Here is a 24,964-nt window from a genome sequence, read left to right as displayed (position 1 = left end):
TATCTATCTATCTATCTATCTATCTATCTATCTATCTATCTATCTATCTATCTATCTATCTATCTATCTGTTGTGACTCCGGCTCCCGAGCCTGGCCTCATGGAGGAAGATGATTCTGAAAGTGATGGGGAGGAACTGACAAGGCCTCCCTCTCCAGGATCCTCCTTTCTGGCAACACCTCAGGTTCCAGCTGAAGGCCAGGAGGAAGGCATGTCAGAGCACCCACTAATAGGGAGTGATGAAGATCAATCTTGGATTGATCCCAGGCAGCGTCGGAGGGAGAGGCGTGCGCAGCAAAGGAAGAGGTGGGGAAGGGCCAGAGATTGCTGAGTCACTGAGCCACGCCCCACCGGGGATAAAAGTGGGTGGGGTTGCTCTGCAGGCTCTGTGACGGACAAAAACTGCATTTTGTGAGCTTCGGATGGGATATTTTTTGGAATTAAGGCTTGGACTTTGTGAATGACTTCTGACTACTCTTTGAACTCTTGGTTGCCCCAGCAACGGACTACAGATACGCTGACTCCTGTTTCTAGAGGTGATAAGAAACTTGGCAGGCATTCGGAAAGTAGCTGCCAGAACTTGTATCTGCCAAAAGGATTCAGGTTGGCTTGTAAAAATAAATTACTGGTAGACATCTTTTGCTCGTGTGTCTGCCTATGTGAGGTGGGGGGACAGAACACTATCTATCTATCTATCTATCTATCTATCTATCTATCTATCTATCTATCTATCTATCTATCTATCTATCTGCTTGAAAAAGATTGAGGCATTGTAAGAAAATAACATTGTATTTAAAAATATCTCAGGGTGGATTTGGACTTCCAAATATATCTGTTTATTATGAATTATGGGTGTTCCATCACTGGAGGCTTTTTATGAAGAGATTAGACAACCATTTGTCTGAAATGATGCAGAAGTGAAATAGAAGATCTCCAAGGTCCTTTCCAACTCCATTATTCTGTTATTCTATTCTGTTATTCTGAGGTTTTCCATTTAAGAACTATGGCATGGTTGTTAACAAAAGTGAAAATCAAAATCTAGGTTGAGGTCCCAGTGGGATAACGCTGGGATATTAAGAGCTCCGTATTCCTATCACACTATTAAAAGATAAAGCCTTTAAAGCCATCAACAATCCTTTTTAGAGTGCTAATTTTAAAATCTGGGTGAAATGTCTAAAATCCTCTCCCTTGTTCTCCCTTTTATTTCTATTTTTATCACGCTGCATCTGCTGCCATGTTTTATAAACCGAAGATCAATTGGAAATTATACAGATCGAAGGGTTTCTATCATTCCAACCATCCTATAAATTTAGAGTTGACCATTAATGAGTTAACATCTTCAAAACATGCTGGACTTCTCTGTTCCCAGCTTGGATCTTTTCTTCTTAATATAGAAATAAAAGCTGAAGTAAACGGACCTTTCACCACCTTAGAAGCATCAAATCTCTTGGATTCATCTAAGGCAGTCAGCTCTACATTATATAATTTCACAGAAAAGAAACAAACATTACCAGCCCTTAATTGGTTTGAAAATAGCTTGGGGAAATAAGATTTCCAACAAGAGGTTTTAAGAACTGAAACTGAATTAAAGCATGAAAACCAGTGTGGGAAGAAATGTCCATCTGGTTCAGTTCCAAGCTGGGAGAAAGACACTGGAAACATGGAGGCTGACTGGAAAGAAGGTTTAATGATGAACAGGACCACCAACACATGGTCCTGTGCAGCTGATTACATGGAGTTGAGAGTGAGGGGTTTTTATACCTTCTTTTGGGCTTTGAACTTGAGCTTCCTGTACCTGAGCAAGAATATGTATTCTATTGGCTGTTGTCAGATTCCCATGGGGCCATGTAGGGGTTATGTAGGGGTCATAGCTGGCTCTATAGGCAAAATACAGATCCAAGATATCTGTGTCTGAGCTAAGTTTGGTTGAAGTTTGGACTGCTCTGAGGGTCTGTCCTGTGTTGGATCTTGAGAAATGGCTGCTTCTAATCCTACCATTCTGTCTTTGTTTCAAAAATATCCTGCCTTGAACGGATTACCAAATCTGCATTTCTAAAAGATGGCCTCAGTATCTGCAGAGGCTATTAAGGAAAGTGGGGTTTGCTTTCTGCCTCTAAAAAAAAAAACATGTTTCTCCATTTCTCCCTTTGGGGGAATATAATAATCTGCCTCTTTTTAATATTCCTCAAAATATTTCATTCTTCTAGGAGGGGATGGCTTCCCACACTAGCATCATCGCTCTCAGTCCAAATTAAAGGGAAAAAAATCCTTAAACTATTCCATAGGTGGTTTATGACTTCTTATAAACTAACATTCATTTTTGTTGGAATAGTTGTGGAGGAAAAACAAGTTATTCTCAACAGCTTTCTGGTCAAGCTGAACTTAAAACCTTCTCAAGTATATAGTCTAAGGTTATATTTTATGTTATTTAAGGAAACCATAATTGTTTAATGCCAGATGAATATGTTCAAGTGTGGGAGGAATACTAAGGGAATATTAATCTATTTCGTTTTCTGAACTGCTTTTCTGGTCTCTCTTTTTAACCATTTTATTGTGCTGTTTAGCATTATTGTAAATGTTTCATAAATATACTATATGTGTGAACGTGTATATGTTACAAATGAAAAAAATTAATTTGATCGCTCAAGTAACATTTAAGCATGCCATCTACTACTGAGATAACAGATGATTTCTAAGCATAATTGCATTCCAAAAATATATAACTGTTGTTACAGCTAACTCACTGAACTAATAATAATAATAATAATAGCAATAATTACAACAACAATAACAACAACAACAACAACAACAAAAACAACAGAAACAAAGGCAGAATATAAGGAAAAACAGTTGGATGAAATGGGTGGAAAAGCAGAGTTCTGCATGGACAGCACCTGAAAAACATTGAAGGAAAATGTGATAACAACTTGACATCGGCATGGCTTAAGAGAGGAACCATCAAGAAAGAAACGGAAGGTTTAATACTTGCTGCTCAAGAAAAAAGCACTGCAAACTAATGCCATGAAAGCGAAGATACAAAAATCCACTGACAATCCAAACTGCCGACTTTGTACCTAGGACGCTGGCAACAACCCGTATCAATCATTAGTACCAGTCAATCGTATTTGTGACACAGTTTTAAATGTTCAGTTGACTGAGTTTCATGTTTAATGAATAAAAGAGATAATAATAATAATAATAATAATAATAATAATAATAATAATAATAATAATAATAATAATAATAATAATAATAATAATAATAATAATAATAAATATTTAAAATAGTTTTCAGTAGTAGATCATCCTTGTTCTGCCCCAGCTACGGACCACAAAGAACGCAGCACACACAAAGTCTGTACAAACCTTAGTTTACTAAATTAAATCAGTCTTTTTCAAACAAAGGCTGTTAATTAACTTTCTTAACAGCCTACAAGAATCCAAAGGGTAAATAATCGTCATCTTACTATGGTTGGCAGAATGCCCAGAAGCAATTTGCAGAGAACTAAGATCAAGACGAAGGAGAGTGAACGAAGTTGTTCCCTACAAATTGCCTCAGTCGTCGTCCTTCCTTAAATAGGCTAAGGGAGTGGCCAATTAGTCCTGAGGAGCCACTCCTACCTTTTGGCAGCTCTGCGCACCTGTGCACTGAGAAGAGGCTCCTCCTCTTCTTCCTCTTCATTTATAGGAGCTTCTGGAGGTTCTGAAGGCCCTGGCTGAATCCCCGCCTCTGGCACCGCCTCTTCTCCAGCCTCCTCATTGTCTGACTCGAGTGCCAGCTGCACAGGCTGCTGGTGCAGCACCACACCAGCCTCCTCGCTGTAGGAATTAGCTACTAGCTGCACAGGCTGCTGATGAGCCACAATAATTCTATATAGTCACCAAGTTTTTGCTATCAGAACTAGCAATTTCTGGGTTAAGATTCTGAATAAAACCACCAGTGTCTTCTAAATCTTTTTCTTTTCTTTAATGAATCAATTTTTTTTGCCTATGATTCCATAAACAGTTGCTCTCTTGGTGTTTTCTTCTAATTGCTAGACAGTAAACCTTTCCTCAGTCTACTGATGATTCATGAGTAATCCATATTTTGGCATCAAACTGCAAACATTGGCAAATACCAGCATTTTTTCATTACATTTTGGCCATCTGTAGACGGCGCCGACTTTATATATGTTGAATATTATTTACAAGGGTTTACTCTTGTGTCATAATTAAAACAAAATTAATGATTTGAATGTCAAGCACTACCCAGAAATAACAGCCTGATTTGATTATGGTGAACTAAATTAAAGCATAAGCACTAAGTCAACATTCTGTAGGAGTCAAAAAGAGGGCTGTGAAAATATCTACAGACCCCTCACATCCTGGACATAAATTGTTTCAACTTCTACCCTCAAAATGATGCTATAGGGCATTGCACACCAGAATAACAAGACACAATGACAGTTTTTTCCCGAACGGCATTGCTCTGCTAAACAACCAATCCCCACAACACTATCAAATTAACTACTAAGACTGTATTACTATTCTTCTTCTCATCCTTACTGGCACCTATCTCTTCCCACTTATGGCTATAGCCATGTTGCTTGTATCTTTACAACTTATATTGCTTTTATTGTTTCCTAGTATGATTTGATTGCTTATTAGTATCCTATGACTATCACTAAGTATTGTATCTTATGATTCTTGACAAATGTATTTTATTTTTTCTTTGTGTACACTGAGAGCTTATGCACCAGAAACAAATTCCTTGTGTGTCCAATCACACTTGGCCAATAAAGAATTCTATTCTATTCTATTCTATTCTATTCTATTCTATTCTATTCTATTCTATTCTATTCTATTCTATTCTATTCTATCCTATCCTATCCTATCCTATCCTATCCTATCCTATCCTATTCCAATGTGAATTGTCACATCCTATATTATTAATTCAGAGAAGGCTGTCCTTCGGTAACCATTTTTAGACAACTTTAAAATCTACCATACTTGGTCCACCAAGAGATATGGATAGAGTCTCATGACTAGAAATTTAACTTAGGCACATCTGTGCAATAATCTTTCTCAAAAGATTCCCAAAGAACAAATGTGTGAAAAATAATAAGAAAAAAGAAATAGAACAACCTGTCTCTTAAGAGATAGTAACCATTGGAGCCTATCAACTTTGGCATAAAATTTGTTAGAATCTGTCTGGGTTTGAACAAAAGTTCTTGTGAAACCGATTCAAACAACCATTCTTGTCACAGGATTCTTTGGAAACCTACTACTGCTCAAGAGAAGTACATTAATTAAAACTATATCCCTTATGAAGTCATTTCAATGTTCGCAGGATAAGTGAGCTAAGAGTTTTGCAGTAACAGTTACATTGTCCCACAAAATAATAGCAACATTTAGCCATAGTTTAACTGTGGCTACAGGTTTCTTTTAATTCTTGCTTCCTATGATGCTCTTATTTGATCCAGCTCATGAGAATCAGATAGCTATAATTTTTAATCAATTGTGTAAGTTCAAAAGTAGTATTTTTTCCATATAGAATATTTTTTTCTCTATTCCAGGACAGATTCAAGGTGCGTGATTTTTTTTTTTTTTTTTGGTCATATCACCCATTGATTTGGAGCTGGATTTGAATGGACAGCAGGGACTGACGTTAGAAATATTTTAGGAGACAAGGGTGACCTAGATATGCCCCTTCTCTGGTGGTCACTAGTCAACCAGAAAAGAAAAGAAAAGAAAAGAAAAGAAAAGAAAAGAAAAGAAAAGAAAAGAAAAGAAAAGAAAAGAAAAGAAAAAAAGAGGGAGAGAGAGTCTCCCCATTTTATCAAGGCCTTCACATATTTGTTATGCTTTTTGGAAAAGGTCAGATTAGAATGTTTAGTCTAGAGCAGGGGTGTCAAACTTGATTTCATTGAGGGCTGCAGTAGGGTTGTGTTTGACCTCCGGGGGCTGGGGTGGGCATGGCCAACTCGATGTCCCTCATGTCGGGGGCACCTACGATGGCCTGAGCACTCTGCAGGCGAAAACAGGCTCCTGAGCTCCATTTTTGGCTGCGACGACCTCCTGCAACCCTCTGCCAGTGAAAACAGAGCTCCAGAGGGCCGACCACAACATTCCCGAGCTCCATTTTCACTGGCAGAGGCACCATGGGCTGGTCCTTCACTGTTCCCAGGGAGGTCCCGCAGGCCAGATCTAAGCACCCCATAGGCCAGATCCAGCCCACGATGCTTCTGCCAGTGAAAACAGAGCTCATGAGGGCTGCAGGCCCTTGAGTTTGACACTCCTGGTCTAGAGTATTTAGAAGATAACAATTCATGAATAGTGTCAAAATTAGCTGGTCAAGAATTAAACTCACTGGAGATACCTTTATCTCTTTAGAGACTCATAACTGCTTAACTGTCTAAAGTAGATTTTGGGTAGAGAATTACAAAGAAATAATAGGCTATAGTAGAATTGGGGACCAGGGATCTCCAAAGGAAGCAATGGGAATCTAGTTTTATACTGTTTCCTATAAAACCACATGGATGGATCACCAGGATACAAGCATTGCTTGAAGGAGATTGTTCCAAGCTATGACTGTTCATAACTTGGAGAAGACTGTTCCTATGTCCTTTATGAACATTGTGAGTTTTGTAATTTTGCCCCAGAGTTTATTCACTTATGATTTTCTATGATGCCTTCTTTGATAAGACATTGAATTATAGATTGGATTCTACAGCTGTGAGGACAATCAACAGCTTGTTAGTCCATTGGAATTATTAATGGTTCCATACTAAAACCGTAGCAAGCTGGTTTAGACTGGTTCTGTCATTTTACCAATGACCTGGTACACAGAGAAAATAGAAATATTTGAAGAATTACTTAACAAGGATAACTGGTCAACTGGAATCAGACAAAAGTACTACATTCTTTTTTGGAAGTATTTAAGCAGAACTAAAACAATTACCTTTTACAATTTTCATAGTAAAACCATTTGTTGCAGGTTTTTTTTTACTGATCAGGAAACTGGACCTTTGATTTTCAAGATTTTTTCCCCCCAATATTTGATTCTGTGATTCTATAATAAATCCATTTTCTATGCTGATCTTCTCAGCTTAATTTTTGGACCCTGTTGTTTCTTGTACATTTCCTATGAATATTTCAAGAATTCCACCCCCTCTAACTTTGTACATATTTTCCCCCCTCTGGAAAACATATCAGTACTTCTAATAGGATACACAGTTATCTCACCGATATCTCTGAACTAAGTCTTTTTTTTTTTAAAGGAAATGTTTAAATCATAATATAATAAAGGTCACAGATACATTTCTGAGATTTAAGAAAGGTAATTCTTAACAACCTTCCCTAAAGAAATGCTCCTAGGTACTTCCAACTATAATATTTAGTAGGTTTGACCTTTCGTAACACTGGTTGAGGATGGAGGGAATTTTAACTAAGTAATATCTTTGGAAGACATCTCTTTAGGGGATGCTGTTTTAAAGAACTATCCTTCTATAATTTTTGTTTTTGAGGACAATGCTTCCTTTTTTGGGGGATGGGGTTCAATTTTCTATGTTATCCATAAAGGCTTTAATATCGTGGAGTTTCTAACATCCATATATTCTGTTCTTGAAGGCGGACAACATATTTGTGAAGGAGAAACCAATCTAGGCATAAATTGGTTTTAAATTGGTTTTTAGTCTGTTTCAGTCTGTTTTAATTTGTATTTATTGGGATTGTTTCGTTTGATGTGAGCCGCCCTGAGTCCTTTGGAGAGAGGGTGGCATATAAATCCAATAAATAAATAAATAAATAAATAAATAAATAAATAAATAAATAAATAATAATAATAATAATAATAATAATAATAATAATAATAATAATAATAATAATAATAATAATGATAATAATAATAATAATAATAATGATAATAATAACAACAACAACAACAACAACAACAACAACAACAACAACAACCTGATCAGTGGGTGCAGCAAAATTTCACAAACTGACTATCTACAACGCCATGACCGTGTTGCTAAGATCATTCACTGGAAATTGTGCCAGAAGTTTGGATTTGAGTATAGCAAAAACCACTGGGAACATCAGGTTCAGAAAGTTTTAGAGAATGAGAAACTCAAGATCTTGTGGGACTTTAGGATTCAGACTGACAGGCACTTGGTCCACAACACACCTGACATAACAATAGTTGAAAAGAAAAAAGTATGGTTCATTGACATTGCAATACCTGGTGATGCACGGATTGAAGATAAGCAGCAAGAAAAAATCACAAAGTACCGGGATTTGCAAATTGAAGTTGAGCGATTGTGGAAAAAGAAAATGTGTGTTGTCCCGATTGTAATTGGAGCCCTTGGAGCAATACCCAAAGGGCTATCCCGCTATTTAGAAATTCTAAATTTGCCAGACTTGAACATTTTGACTCTACAAAAAACCACCTTACTCGGAACAGTTTACATCCTCCGACGATACCTTAACAGTTCCTAGGTCCTTGGTTAGGACTCGAGCTGCTGAGCTATTAACCAGCCTCAAAGGCTGTGAATCTCACTAAAGATTAAATAATAATAATAATAATAATAATAATAATAATAATAATAATAATAATAATAATAATAATAATAGCAGCAGCTGTTTTCTTCTGAATTTGTTGGAATTCATTTATCATCCCAGCCTTCAACATTATGGAACAGAAAATCAGCACCACCTAATGAAAATTAATTGCTTAATAAGTGTTGTATAGTGGGCTGCAGTAGGCAATGAACCAGATCAGCATAGCTGCAACAGTATTTATTGACTCAAAAATGGAACTGAGGAACTGCAGGCAAATGCCTATTATTTATACTCTAGGCCCACAGGGCCTTAACCGATCATAAGACTAGAAAAAGCCCGTCCAAATATAAATGTTTTAAATTTTCCTCCAAAACAGTTGGAGTCATCTAAAGGTTAGTTTCACTTTAGCACAGTTAACAGTTAGGGTCATCTAAAGTTTAGTTTCACTTTAACACAAGTATATACATTCAATACATAACAGTAACAATTAGCACTTTCTTCTTTCAATGACAGGTATATCCATCCACATGTATTTTTCCCATTTGGAAACTCTTTTTAAAACAAACAAACAAACAAACACTACAAGTTTCTCAGGATTTGTTTATGAAACCAGAATATTTGTAATAAGAAAACCTACTTTTTGTACCCATGTCTATTAGATGTGTATTATTTAGGGCTGGGCTGAGTCAATTTTCCTGGCATAAATTAGTTTGCGCATTTGATTTTACAAAGCACGTTAAGGCTACCCTAAAAGGAGCTCCCCAGGCTGTTCTTTTGCAAAAATCGGAATGGCCATCCGATGTCAGCAATAAGACTAGAGCAGGAGTGTCAAACTGAATTTCTTCGAGGGCTGGATTAGCATTGTAGTTCTCCTCCACGGGCCAAGCGGGGGGAGGGGGGGAGATGGTCTGGACGGCCTCCTGCAACACTTTGCTGGCCAAAATGGGGCATGGGGGGGGGCTGCACACAGTCCCTGCATGGCCCATTTTCAGCCTCCTGTAGCACTTTGCCAACCAAAATAGCGGAAAAACCCCTGTGCCCCGTTTTGGCCGGCGAAGTGCTGCAGGAGGCTGTCCAGGCTGAAAACGGGCTTCAGGGGGACCGTGCGTTCCCCCCTCCAAGGCCCCGTTTTGGCTGCCAGAGGCCACACAGGCCAGTCTTTTGCTATTTCCAGGCCAGCCAGATTTAAACAGCCCTGTGGCTTAAAAGACCACAACAGCTTTTGGCCTCTTTGGCGGAAAACAACCATTGAGAGAATTGCTTCTTTTTTGGCTGTAGTTATTTCTTCTGTTCCTGAACTGTTGCCAAGTAAAGCCTTTGGCAGTTTGCCTAATTATCCCAAGGTCAGAGATAAACTAAAGACGGGTGTTTTAAGGACTTTGCTTTCATTTCATTTAAAATATGCTGAGAATGAGTTAATTCTCAGCTGTTTTAATAAAATCTATTTGTTTTTTGGAACTGTTTTGCATTTAATATCAACTACGTGGGCCTGGGTCACAATAATTTGTTTGAGCAACTTTCAATTGCTTTATGGACTATTAGGCCATTGCTCTGTGGGCTAATCTTGACCTACTTGTGTCCGAACTTAATTGGGACAGTTCTGAGTCTTGGTGAAGGGAATTGCTGGGGAACCTTAATAAACTCACTAAACCACAGTTATGTGTGTGTGGGTGTGTGGGTTTGTGGGTGAGCGGGGCAGCACACTATATTAGCTTTTTAGGACTTATTAAAAACCATCTGACTTCTCTCCATTACTTTCAACAGATGGCTACAAAGCAAAACACTCTCTCCCTTATGTTTATTTACCATCCATCATTCTAACTTACATCTGCAGGGACTCTATGGAAGCTAGAGATCTTTGGGACTTGAGGACATCAAGTTTAGCAAGATCTCTTGTAATTAATGTGACTTATATTCAAGTCTGATAAGTGCTGTTGTCAGTAGCCAAGATCATTTATTTGGAATAATGGTGAAGTAGTCTCTCTTTCTTCCATTTACCTGAACAGATGGTCAACGCTCTAGATGAAAAATGGCCTAGCTTTGGGAGTATGAAAACTGGTCTAAAGCCATTTCACTCAATCCATTAGAAGAGTGGCATTTCAATCAAGAAGGAGGAAGAGGAGAGTGATATATTTTAACGTTATTTCCCAAATCCTCATGTGTTGTTGTTTTTTTTAACATAAATTCTCCATTTTTATTCTACATTTTACTCATAATTTTCCTGCATATCTAACAAAAGGTATTGAAATCTACATTGGCCAGGTAAACAATCTTTGGATGAATTCCTTATTTTTGCATGCAACTTGAAGCATACAGTATATTCTATTTGGGATCAAAGGGTACAAGATTGTTAGATTGATACCAGTCCTTCCAAGCAAACCAGACAGGAAACATGAATAGATGACCCAATTCTGCTTTATTATCACGCTACTGTAGCAGAGGTGGGTTTCAAAGACTTTTACCACTGATTCGCCCCACGCGTGCATGCTCGTTTTTCATGTGCACATTCCACGCATGCACCCGGCCTTCCACACACGCGCCTGGCCTCGAAAACGTGGCTAAAAAGGACAGCATAGCGTCAGGGCGGGTGGGCGGGGTGGACCCACCCGCGATCTGCACTACCAGTTTGCCTGAACTGGTACGAACCGGCTGAATACCACCACTGTACTGTACATTAATGGAATCTTGCAAGCCTTGAGGCGCAAACTTCTCGCCACAACTTTTAACTGCCTGACAAAATGAAGGTGGGCCCTTCCTAAGTTTCTTTCTCTGTCCATTAAGCCACTGGGGGCTCCTCCCTCTCTTATCTGATTGTTTCCTAAGTAACATCTCTTCCCTTCATCCCCCAAGGACACCTACATATCCCATTACAATTTTGGTGCATCTCTGTTTAAATTAGATTTGGGAAAAAAAATAGGCTAGTAATCTTGAGAAGGATAGACTTTATTAAGTTGAACACTGTCCACAGTGAAGAAGTTGGATTTTTTTTTGGGGGGGGGGGGTAAAGGAGGCATTGCTCATAAATTCAATCCCATAAAAGGTGGACTTTTTTTTTTTGTTTAATTCTGTTTTCCTTTGAAGCATCCTAATTTTAGGCAAGGCATAATTGGGTTCAACGCCATACTTTGATTTTGTACCCATAGCTGTATGTATCCAGCTGGTGAAATGGCAGGCTCATTACTTTAAATTGTATAGAAATTCAACAAAACATCTAAACAAAATAGTCTAGATATTATCCATGTCTGGAACTAGGTCAAATGTAAATTTACCCATTGTTGATTTCCTTGTTCATGGAAGGACATAGACAATTGGAAGTTAATAGAGACAAAATCATCAGCACAGAATTCCCACCGGGTCAAATTAAAGATTGTAACACACGATTCTGCTTGTTGAAGAATAAATTGTCAATTGCAAGTTTATGTAGTTCATACCATCAATGTAGAACTCTCTCCGGATCAAATTAGTGATTGCAAATCAGAATAAATATTTATGCAAAAATAAGCCAATGCACATGTACCAGATGTGTTTCAACCTGCTGAAGTTTATTTTTTACCAGCACTAAATTTCAGGTAAAATGAATCAGAATAAGAACAAGCAGATTAAATTGGAGTCTTCTATCTCAAAAACTGAGTCAAGAAATTACTTATTTCACATAGCCTTGCAAAATGAATGTATGTAACAAAACTAACCGTTTTGAATTTTCCCTAAGGTCTAACTGCGTACCTAAAGAAACATCTATGGGGTCAAACAAAATCATTTGCATCTCAGTTTTTCTGTCAATGCTGGGTTTGCCAAGGTTCTGGTATACAGTAGTGGCCAAAATTGTGGAAACCTTTGGGGAAAAGTGTATTTTTGAGGTTTGATGGCTAATAACACCACTTTTTGGGGGGGAGTTTCAAGTTCTCTGAGCTTGCTAATTTTCTTGCAGAAGTTTCATTACCCAACTAGGTAACCATCAGTGCTAGTAGGGAGTGTTTCTTTTTATATACTGATGGCTTTCCCTGTCATTATTAGTGGGAGTATTCTTGGTAGTTCCTTATTTCTTGATTGTTGGTTGAGTGTTAATCATATGTTAATCTCTGCTCATCTGAACAACATGTGTAGTTGGTGATTCCTGGTGATTCAAAGGACATCATTTCTCCAAGACTGATAATTGGTGATCATATTTTTTCAGTTCCTACAAACTCACATATGAATTGTCGAGAGATGATCCAGACATCTTGATTTCTACTAGGCTTTGTTGAAGACTTTCATTTTTTTTTCAAACATGAAGATCTTCTCCAATGATTTTGTCAACTCACAAAGCATCCTGGCCTGCTCTCGAGTTGCCATAGGCAAGGGGAATGGGAAACTGGTGAAACGGCATGGCAGCCAAAGACAGATACAAATTCCAGACTTATTTCTCTCAAGGCTGTATCCCAGGGTTACCCACAGCATCTGGAGGGGAGTGATCTCTACAACCAGCGAAATTGCTCCATTGGCAAATGTGATTGATGACACACCCTGGGGGGAGGAGGAAAGCAGGGTCATGATTGGGATGTAAATTACGTAGGGTCAGAGTTGACTTCACTTGGGAATGTGCCGACATGAAGTGCCTAATAAATAACTGGATTTCCTTTGAAGCTTGGCTCGAGGCTCATGATTTAATTAGGGCATCCATTGGAGCCCTGACAGATTTTGGTCTTTGGTGATGTTTCCAAAATATTAAAGCTTATCTTTATTATTGGTGTTTCTAGTGAGCATAGTTTTGATGTTAATTATTTGTTCTTCCTCTTGCTGAACCATTTTTTTCCAGCACTGTAATTCAAAGACTTCTTTTTAAAAATAAAACATTTCTGAGAGTCCATCTTTTATAGCATACAATCATAACAAGATTAATAACCACAGTTATAGTCTTCCCTTGCATGGAGAATGTACAATTCTGAGATAAAAGTATATTGTATAAACTGAAGAAAGGTAAGAAAAGAGGAAGAGAATATCTGAAAAGGGATAGAAGAAATAAGGAAGGCAGCAAAATTATCAAATACCACTAGATGAATGCAAAAGCATAAGAGAGATTTACAATTTTGTAACAATTAAAGTGGAACAATTAAAGACACCAAAGGGGCAAAGATTATTTTCTTACAAGTATTTATAAAATGGGCAGCTGTGATGTCTCCTTTGGACCACTCCTCCGATGCTTCCTCAGAGGCCGGTTTGAGGGAGAATGAGATAACAGATAACAGTAACAGAGTTGGAAGGGACCTTAGAGGACATCTAGTCCAACCCCCTGCTCATGCAGAAGACCTATACTAGGGATTCGAACCACCGAACTGCCGACCTTTCTGATCAACAAGTTCAGCGTCTTAGCCACCTAGCCAGATCATTCCTGGCACACTGGAAATTTGCTGACTCTGAACTGCTGGCAGAACAAGATTTGGCTTGCAGGCCAGTAAAGAAGAGGGGGAGGACCTGCCTTCCATAGTGGATCTCAGAGCACGCAGGGCAGAGAAACAGAGGTCTGCCAGATTGCTCAGGAAAAGAGCCCATCTCTCTTGATGGCTTGCACCGGAAGCTATTTAGCACGGCAGGCAGAGGGAGGCATTGCTGGAAGGCGCATGTATGGGTCATGACTGCATGCTCGTTCATGTTTCCAGGGACTCTGAATTTTTATAACCTGAAAGCTAATGTGGATGTACTTTAAATTTTGCCTGGGGGCTTTATGTACATTTATTGGACTTACTGTTTGAGCAGCTTGCTATTTGTGTGATGGACTAAGGGGGGCATTGCCTGGAGGGCTTAATCTGGGCTTGCTCATGGCTGGCTTCGGTTGGGACAGTTCTAAAGCCTGATGAAGATAACTGCTGGGGGAATAGATCAATAAAACATCTATAAGCCATATTGACACATGAGTGTGAGTGTCAGGTTTCCAAGTGATGAAACCCATTCAAAAAAAGAAATAGGCAAAGTCCGTCTTCCGAAACAAATGTCTTTTATTTAGGTAGGCATCTAATTGGCAAAGACTGTTGTAATTCCGGATCTGACACAAACCGGAATTACACCACATAATATTGAAAATTAGAACCATCCCACAAAAGTCTCCAATTCTCCAATAAAAGCAAAATCAACATTGCCCGATGTCCAGTGGTGGGATTCAAATAATTCAACAACCAGTTCTCTGCCCTAATGATTTCTTCCAAACAACCAGTTTGCCAAACTGCTCAGAAAATAAATAACCGATTCTCCAGAAGTGGTGCGAACTGGCTGAATCCCACCACTGCTGATGTCATCAAACTCCACCTTCAGCTCTCATCACGGACAGCCTCTGTTCCCACGGGAAAGAAGATCACCTGGCCAAAACAATGCTCACTATCTATTCCCTCTTCCCACCTTAAGAATGTGGTGAGCCCGAAAAAAAAACCCCTTAAAAAACAGAGAAAAAGGAAAGGAAAGGAAAGGAAAGGAAAGGAAAGGAAAGGAATGGAATGGAATGGAATGGAATGGAATAGAATAGAATAGAATAGAATAGAATAGAATAGAATAGAATAGAATAGAATAGAATAGAATAGAATAGAATAGAATAGAATTCTTTATTGGCCAAGTGTGATTGCCACACAAGGACTTTGTCTTAGGTGTATATGCTCTCAAAGAACATAAGCACCGCCCCCTAGAGTTGGGAACGACTAGCAGATACCATATTTTTCGGAGTATAAGACGCACTGGAATATAAGACGCACCTTAGTTTTTGGGGAGGAAAATAAGAAAAGTTGATTGGCAGATGGATCAGCTTCCCGGAATACCCCCAATCAGCTGTTCCCAGAGGTGAATTTTAGCAAGAGGTTCCTTGGTTGTGAGCTCTGTGCCTTGCTTTTTTTTTTTTTTTTTTGCTTTTTTCCTGCCTCTGAAAGCCTCCAAAACAGAGCTTCAGAAAAAAAGCCTCTGAAACTTTATTTGGGGGCTTCTTTTCTGAAGCTCTGTTTGGGGGCTTTTTTTTCTGAAGCTCTGTTTGGGGGCTTCTTTTCTGAAACTTGTTTTCTGATGCTTTTTTCAGCCTCTGAAACCTCCATTTGAGAAGCCGGGCGGGGCTACATTTGGAGTATAAAACGTACCCAGATTTTTACCCTCTTTTTTGGGGGGGAAAGGTGCATCTTATATTCCGAAAAATACGATATGTGCGAGGGGAACCTTTACCTTACTTTACCCTACATAAAGAGAATAATATAATATCAAGCTAACTAAAATGGCTACACAGATGCCAATTTTGGGTTCGACAGTGAGTGAGTGGGGCGGCACAGCTCCTGAACTCCAGATTCATTCAACATTGTTCATAGTTTATGATTCCAGTTGAGGACCATCAAAACTTCAAAACAAGTACATTGTTTCTCCCTCGCTGTATGAAGAGCACAGTACATGCTGATGAGTTTGAACAGCTAAATGACAAAATGGATAGTTGAACCAGAATACTTTCTATTGACCCAGACAGAGGAGGAATCATTCTTTTGGAAATAAATGCTCCAAAACTGGGACAATGAGCTTCAAACGCTATAGAGAAAGCATCAATATTTTTTTTCACTGAGGCATTTTTATATATAAGCTGGAATCTTAACACCAAAGTTCACCAATGGAGAAAAATGTCTTTACTTAAGAAAGGTTGGTGGAGAGGAAAAAGAATGGAGAGATTTTTTTTTTTTATTAAAAGGTTAAGAAATAGCAAGGAGGTGACCTAGATTTTCAAGCTCTACTTAGTTGAATGCAGAATCTGGGTTTTCCCAGTTACTATGGAACTACAGGCCCCAGCTCCTACCATGTTTCCCTGAAAATAGGGTCTTTCTTTTTGCTCCAAAAGTTGCATTAGGGAACGGTGTCACATTGCTGTCACATGATGTTTTGTGGCATTTTTTTCCTTTGCGGACCTGGGGTGGGCGTGGCCTGCATGCGACACATCTGGCCCACAGGCCGTCAGTTTGACACTCCTGCATTAGGTTTTATTTTCTGGTTAGGTCTTATTTTCAGGGAAATACGGTACTAAAATGCGTCTGTCTGGCTAACAATAAACTGGGGCTTATTTTTGGGGTAGGGTTTATATTATGAGCATCTGAAAAAATTCATGCTAGGGCTTATTTTCCAGCTGTGTCTTATTTTGAGTGAAACACAGTAGTGAATCTGCTAAGAACTACAGTACAGCAAATTCTGATTTATTTATCTGTAGACTGTTTACTCAAGGAGCAGTCTCTATCTACTACTTCCATATGTAAGGTGTGTAATCATATGTAATCAAGTTTGAGCCTTAGTAACTTTATGGACATAGTTTTGTGTAATTTCGGGCAGTAATTCAGAAGTTGTTCTATTTGCTAGAGGCCTGATCTCCAAGCCTGGTGTATCACCCGATATTTCCTGTGTATATTCCATCATTCCTCCAAGTGATATAGTAGTCTAGAGATGGAGCCTTTGCCTCACAATCAGGAGCCTGTGAGTTAGATCCTAGCTAACTGCATATATTTCTCTGTTTTGGGCCAAATAAGTAATTGTCTGCTGCAAACTTTGCATAGGCATCAGGAAGGGCATCTGGCCAGTAAATGCTCAATTCCATCCAGTTGCCCTGACTCCACTCTAATGCAAGGAATTACAAGTTCCTTAAAAGATGAAAAGAAAAGAAAAAAAATCTATCCTTCCTCCAGCTCAGATAGGCTCAACCACCTGCAGAGATTTTCTCACAGTGTTGTAAACAATTGATAAAAAAACAAAAATAAAAAATGCTGAACTCAATGAGAAGTTAGTCTCCCAATTCATCAGATTTTTTTTTTTTTTTTGAGATGGAGAAAATTATTATGTTACCATAATAATCACCATAATCTCTCAGAGTGCTTTAGGGTGATGTAGGAATGAAATGCACTGTAGCATAAGAAAACCAAGGTATGGAAAACACACATAGCACAATCAACAAAAAAAAAATGTCTTCTTTCTCTTTTTTTGTGTGCAGGGGTCGGGAGCAGAAAAATTCACACATATTTTTTTCTGATCCATGAATAAAAAGTACAGTAAAATATAAATATTCACACACAGTTTTTCCTCAAAAGTGGACCTGAAAATTCACTTCAATGTGTCCTCCTCCTCTTTCTTTTCCTCCTCCTCCTCCTCCTCCTCCTCTCCTCCTCCTCCTCCTCCTCCTCCTCCTCCTCCTCCTCCTCCTCCTCTTTCTTTCTCCTTCTCTTTCTCCTTCCCCTCTACCTCTGTCTCTCTCTCACACACATAATACACACAGAGCTTGCATTAAGAAGCCAAAGTATAAATATCACTTGACACTGTAATGATACTATGCAGCATTATTTAAATACATCCTGTATTTATAGAAGAAAATTAAACAATTAAAATTTATTCCTTATATTTGTCTTCCATTCCTTGTTTTTTTGTTAATCTTTTCACTGTTGGCTGGTGGGTAGAAATGAGTTAGGACATTAAGATGAAGTAGCATTTAGCAATAACATTGCACATATTAGGTGAAAGTAAATAAAATAGAACATAGTTGTTTGAAAGTATGCAATGGAGTATATTGACAAAGCAGATAAAGCAACTGTAATCAGCCACAAATGCTTCTTTTGCTGTTAAGTATATTAATAAATTGATAGCAACAGGGCCTACAAAATGCGGCTGATTCAAGAGAACTGTATGGATTGAAAATATCATATAGTGCTGCTATAATATTTAATAATATAGCAACGCTTTCAAAGGCTTGTCTTTTCTTTTATTCTAATGTTTCATGACAAAATTCTACACTTGTAAGAGAAAGCTGGAAATGTAGGATTTTTTAAATATACTGTACATAATTGTATATGGGTTCAGGGTGAACCTCGGAGCATATAAACGTAGTTGTGGGAGGGATGCCATCAAGATCAAGTGAGGTACTAATACCACTCTATAAAGCCTTAGTAAGACCACACCTAGAGTATTGCATCCAGTTTTGGTCACCACACTATAAAAAAGATGTTGAGAAAAGTGCAACCAGGATGATTAGGGGACTGGAGACTAAAACATATGAAGAATGGTTGCAGGAACCGGTCATGGCTAGTCTAGTGAAGAGAAGGACCAGGGGAGATATGATAGCAATGTTCCAGTATTCGAGGAGCTGCCACAGAGAGGAGGGGGTCAAGCTATTTTCCAAAGCACCTGAGGCCAGAGAAGAAATAATGGTTGGAAACTGACCAAGGAGAGATTCAACCTGGAAATAAGGAGGAACTTTCTGATGGTGAGAACAATCAACCAATGGAACAGAAGTTGCCTTTGGAAGTTATGGGAGCTTCATCACTTGAGACTTTCAAGAAAAGATTGGACTGCTGTTTGTCAGAAATGGTGTAGGGTCTCCTGATTAGGCAGGAGGTTGGACTAGATGACCTATAAGGTCCCTTCGAGTTAAATCTGTTAAACTTCAGTAAGAGAGGTGAAGAAATTTCATCATTTTAAGTTATTTTTTTACTTTTGTTTGGTGTTGTGGTAAATGCACAAAGGAAAGAAAGAAATTCAGTAGCTTTGTTATAGCAACAGCTAAAGGTACATCTAAAATTGTGTTGCAATAGCCCACAGCTGAATTGCTTTTCATTTTAGATTCAGTACAGTATTTGTTGACTAAAGATACACAGGAGATCAAGTTTTAGAGTCGTAATTGACTCCAATAACCATAGGCAAAAGCAAAAACAAAAATTGTTTTCTATTGTGTTAGTAAAAAAGAATCTATTCTCCAAAGCACCTGAGGGCAGGACAAGAAACAATGGGTGGAAACTAATCAAGGAGAGAAACAACTTAGAACTAAGGAGAACTTTTCTGACAGTTAGAACAGTTAACCAGTAGAACAGCTTGCCCCAAGAAGTTGTGAATGCTCCAACACTGGAAGTTTTTAAGAAGATGTTGGATAGCCATTTGTTTGAAGTGGTGTAGGGTTGCCTGCCTAAGCAGGGGGTTGGACGAGAAGACCTCCAAGGTCCCTTCCAACTCTGTTATTCTATTCTAATCTAGAACCGGGGACATCTTGAACTACGAATGATGCTTCTAGTTTGACAAATCCTCAAACTTGTTACTGTAAACTATAATTAATTTGTGGGTAACAGCAATTGCCTTAAAAAAGCAATATCTTATCACAGTGTCTTTTTGTGTCTCAAAATATTTTTTTTAATACACTAAAGAACACTGAGTAATCCCATTAGCTGTGAGTCTATAGACTTCCCTAATCTCATCAACAAAGCTAAAATATTTGATTATCACTATGATCATTGGAATCTAAGCCTCGTTTTATTAAATTGGATTTAATTCCATCAAAACATAGTTACAGAATCTAGTAGGAAGCTCTGCTGAAAGGAATAAAACTCGGGGTGGGCTGCTGGGGATTTCCAGGGAGAACTTCTAGCTAAGATTCTGTGCAGTTTGGAAAACCCGCAAATCTCACTCCTGGCTGGCCCCGCCTATCCCACCCTGCCACTCCCAGGAGTTCCCATGCGGCCCATTTTGGATGCAGGTAAGTGCAGGATGTGCATGGAGGCTCAGGGAGGGTGAAAAACAGGCATACTGGAAGTTTGGGAAGGCTAGAAATGGACCCGTTTCCAGCCTACAGAGGGCCTCTGAAGCCTGGGGAGACAGTTTTCACCCTCCCAGAGGCTCAAAATAAGCCTCCGGAGCCTGGGAGGGCAAAAATGTTCCCCCACCATGGTGCAGGAGCCCGACTAGGCCACGCCCACCATGGCCACGCCCACCCAGCAACCGGGCAGAGAACTCCTTGCTACAATTTTTGAAGCCCACCCCTGATAAAACTTTCTTATGAAAGAAGATGAACAAGTTTGTGCTGTTGGGTAATTTTAGAAACCACCTAATTGTCTGGGATAGAAATCTGGAATAATGGAGGTGCTAAATGCCTGTGTAACCTCATTGAGTTTTAGCTTTTTCTTCCTGCTTTGTTTCTCTCTCTGTTATGAAGTATTGGCCTGGAAGTTGTCTATGTTGAGGAGATAGCATTGCTACTGGCCTCTTGTCTTCTTAATAATCATAGAAATATTTGCAAATATTTGATTGAACAAGCAATTCAAAATACTCTTTGCTTGTTTCAGCTTTAATACCCATCCAGAAGAGAGAGATACAACAACATTAGTGTTTGTTTGTTTGTTTTTTTGAGAATAAATCTTACGCCTTCTCAATAAATCATCCATGCAAACATTAAACAATTATCAATAGAAAATTTTCTTAAAAGGTATCTTCTCAAGTTTTTACAGGTCTTTTCCTCCTGCAGTAGAGAGGGACATGACAAAAAGCTCCTTTAAGAAGACACAGTTTATTGTTTTGTTTGGGTACTAATAAAATGTTGGGAGAGGTCTTCTGAATTGATGCAGGGAAGAAAAGGGAAGGCTAGGTTTGAGTAGGAGAAAAAAGGCTTGGTTTGGCTCGTTTGAGATGATTGTTATGAGTTTCTTCTGATGACTTCATGGACACGTACATATTATTCTCTTGACACAAGTTGTTTACCATTGCCCTCTTCCAAGACATCCTTTTCAACCAGTGGTGGGATTCAATTTTTTTTACTACCGGTTCTGTGAGCGTGGCTTGGTGGTCATGTGACTGGGTGGGTTTGGCCAACTCGATGTCACTCATGCCAAGGGGCGCTTCACCTCACCTGACCTCTCGTGACCGTGGGGTTACTGCAACGGTCGTAAGTGTGAAAAACAGTCATAAGTCCTTTCTTTCAATGCCATTGTAACTTTGAATGGTCACTAAAAGAACTGTTGTAAGTCAAGGATTATCTGTACAAAAATACAAAAATATTCTGTGCTTGCAAAAAGCTGCCCTAAATACCAATCATTAGATTAGAAATACCTGCAAGATGGAGTTATAAATCACGCAGGGTGCCAGAGCACCTTGAGAAATTAAAATAGTTAAAATGCAACGATAACTATCAACAGCCAACTCTTGCTCATAAAGTGGAACCCTTTAGCACAGAGGTCATTTAAGCTCTCCAGAAAGAGCTCAGCACACCCTGGAGAAACAATCCTTTCAACTTTCCAATAACAGAAGCTAAGCAATGTTAACTTTCTTTGGTCCAGAAATAATCAGTAACTTCCAATCTTGGCTAATATAACAGAACCTAAACAGGGTTAAACCTACCTGGATATGAAACCATCAGGTAACCATGGGTTTGGCCCTGTTTAGCTTCTGTTATATCAGCCAAAGAGGTTGGAAGTTATTGGTTATTTCTGGACCAAAGAAAGTTAACGTTGATACCACTATTATCCCTGCCAACATCATCCTCAATATAGCAATGAAAAGGGATCACATGTCTCCTTCGAAGAAGTAATTCAAAGCTTGTATTTGATGTCCTTTTGTGTGTAGGCTGGGTGACACATTACAACTAACCTCAGGCCACATTAGATATGACACCTCTGGGCCTTTGATAAGCATGTTCCTATCATGAAAGAAATAACAGGGAGCCAGCTTCTCCTAAGAGTAAAGAGGTATATTTCAGACTTTTCCTTGACTTTCTATCTAATAGTCTCTCTCTCTCTCTCTCCCATTTGCTCTCCTTAATTCTTTTTTTTTTTAACCTAGCAAGGTTTCTCTTCTTATTAGAAAAGGTATAAAGGAAGGCAAGAAAATTGTTTTAGGAAAGGATTCTGTACTTTTTATTAGCTCAAACCATCTTTCTTATTAGAATTGGCTCCTGGTTCTCATTTCTACAGCAGTTCTTCCACAAGATTTGCCCTCTGGAAATGTTGACCTCTGATTCCAAAAAACCCAACCACCAATCCTGGATAAATGATTTGGACATTTCCTGTTTAAATCAAGCAGAACAATTACTGCCTTGTCCCCCTAAATCGTCCCCAAATGTCAAGCTACAGTAGTGGCCAAAATTGTGGAAACCTTTTGGGAAAACGTATTTTCTAAAGCTAGCTAATAACACCACTTTTTTTTTGGGAGTGGTACCATAAAATTATATATTTTTTATTTTTATTTTTTTTATTTTTAATTTGATTTATATGCCGCCCTTCTCCGAAGACTCAGGGCGGCTTACAGTGCGTTAAGCAATAGCCTTCATCCTTTTGTATATTTATACAAAGTCAGCTTATTGCCCCCACAACTGGGTCCTCAATTTACCTACCTTAGAAAGGATGGAAGGCTGAGTCAACCTTGAGCCTTGGCGAGATTCGAACCCTGCAGTAATTGCAGGCAGCTGGTCTTAATAACCAGCTTAATAACAGGGTGCCTTAAACCCCTGTACTACCAAGGCTCTTTCATATATCAATGGAAAAATAATTTAATAAAAAATGTAATGCAATAACTTTTATGAAGGATTTGCTATTAGAACAGTAGTTACAGTATAAAAAAAAGTGAAACACGTAGAAAAAATGAGATATACAAAAATTATCACCATAGAAAAAATGAGGTATACAAAGATTATCACCATGTCAATTAATACTTCGTTGGGTAATCTTTAGCATGAATGACGGCCTTAAAACATCTTCCCATGGAGTGAACCAAGTCTTTTAGTTCCGTAACTGTTATAATGTGAAAGCAAGATTGAAGGATTGCTTCTATTAACTGGGTTTTATTGATGGGTCGCTTCTGACTAACAAATTTCTTCAGTCGGCTCCATAGATTTTCAATTGGGTTAAGGTCTGGGCTATTCCCAGGCCGTTCCAGCAGTGGAATAGGATTATCTTGAAACGCCAAAAAAAAAGTGGTGTTATTAGCCATCAAACCTCAAAAATACACTTTTCCCAAAAGGTTTCCACAATTTTGGCCACTACTGTATTTATGCTCAGAACCTCACTAAGAAAAAATGAACCTTGGAAGATTTCCTTTCTTCAAACTGATTCTCTTGTTAAAAATATCAGCCTACCAAGCACAAACAGCTTGATATTTTGACCCAGTTTGAAACTAACACAGAGGAACAACTTAGAAACCATTCAAGTGCAATTATGATAACACATTTTTACAAACAGTTGATTTTTTTTTATCCTTTAGTACTAAATAATGGAATGTGACCATGAGAATACATTCTTTTAAATGCCTTTTTATTCATCGGGTTGTAATCCTTGAGTTACTTAAGATAAAGGTAAAGGTTTATCCTGTCCAACTTAGATATTCTGATATATATATACAGTAAAACATATAAAGAATGGTTGCTGGAATTGGGTATGTCTAGTTGAATAAAAAGAAGCACTGAGGGGTAGCATGATAGCAGTATTCCAATAATATCTCAGGGGCTGCCACAAAAAAGAGGGAGTCAAGCTATTCTCCAAAGCACCTGAGGGCAGGACAAGAAGCAATGGGTGGAAACTCATAAAAAGAGAGAACCAACCTAGAACTAAGGAGAAATTTCCTGACAGTGAGAACAATTAATCTGTAGAACGACTTGCCTCCAGAAGTTGTGAATGCTCCAACACTGGAAGTTTTTAAGAAGATGTTGGATAACCATTTCTCTGAAGTGGTGTAGGGTTTCCTGCCTAAGCAGGGGGTTGGACTAGAAGACCTCCAAGGTCCTTTCCGACTGTGTAATTCTGTTGTATTATAACTACTTAGAAAAATGTTGGGTAAGTATTGAGCTTAATCATAGTCTGCATATCAATATGGATTCAAGGTTTTTCTTAAAAAGTTGTAAAGAAACATTTCCCTTCGTTAAGACACTGTAGTTACTACTTAAGTCATAAGTTGCAACCTTGCTTACTCAGATGTACTTCTTTCCTTCTTGTTTAGATTTTTTGATGGATAATTTTTAGCCCTTTTTATTGCTGAATGATTCTTTTGCTATTTTATTTGTGGCAGAAGTTCCTGGTCAGTAGGTGCTTTTTTTCAAGAGACAACTGGACTTTCTTGTTTTTCTCCTAAGACATTTCGCTTCTCATCCAAGAAGCTTCTTCAGCTCTGACTGGATAGTGGGAGATGGAAGGATTTATACTTCTTGCAGACAGCTGGTCATTTACATTTTTTTAGAGAGTCGTTGAGGCCACCTGGAGGTTTATCTGTGTCATCAAGGTCACCTCAGTAGTGCAAATGGTGCTTGGAACTGTTGAAAGTATTGTGTTGTAGACTAAAGGTAGATGATGTTGTATCCCTCCCTCTCTGGTGAGAGAAGGCTGTTCAATCTTAATGTACATGACCTCTTTGACCCTTCTTGAATAGCTTCACTTGTTGTTATAGATGTATTTAAGTTCTACCCTTTCTCCAAGATTTAAAAATGCCTGGTGTGAGTATCTCTCTTCATTTAATTCATATAAAAAAAAATATTTGTAAGTTAGGTAGGGCCGACAGAGAAGGACTGATCCAAAGACAGTTTGCATGGTTGAGAGTTTCCATGTTTTCATGGTTGAGATTGGTATTGAATCTAGGACATCCACATTTGGCCAAAGCAGGGAGAAAAAATGATGTTACAGCCAAGGGTACAAAGTCACATCCTTCAATGGAATGATGGAAGTC

This window comes from Pantherophis guttatus, chromosome 5, assembly GCF_059756535.1.
Source record: "Pantherophis guttatus breed Tessera chromosome 5, ASM5975653v1, whole genome shotgun sequence".
Taxonomy (NCBI): domain Eukaryota; kingdom Metazoa; phylum Chordata; class Lepidosauria; order Squamata; family Colubridae; genus Pantherophis; species Pantherophis guttatus.
This window is presented reverse-complemented; position numbering follows the sequence as displayed.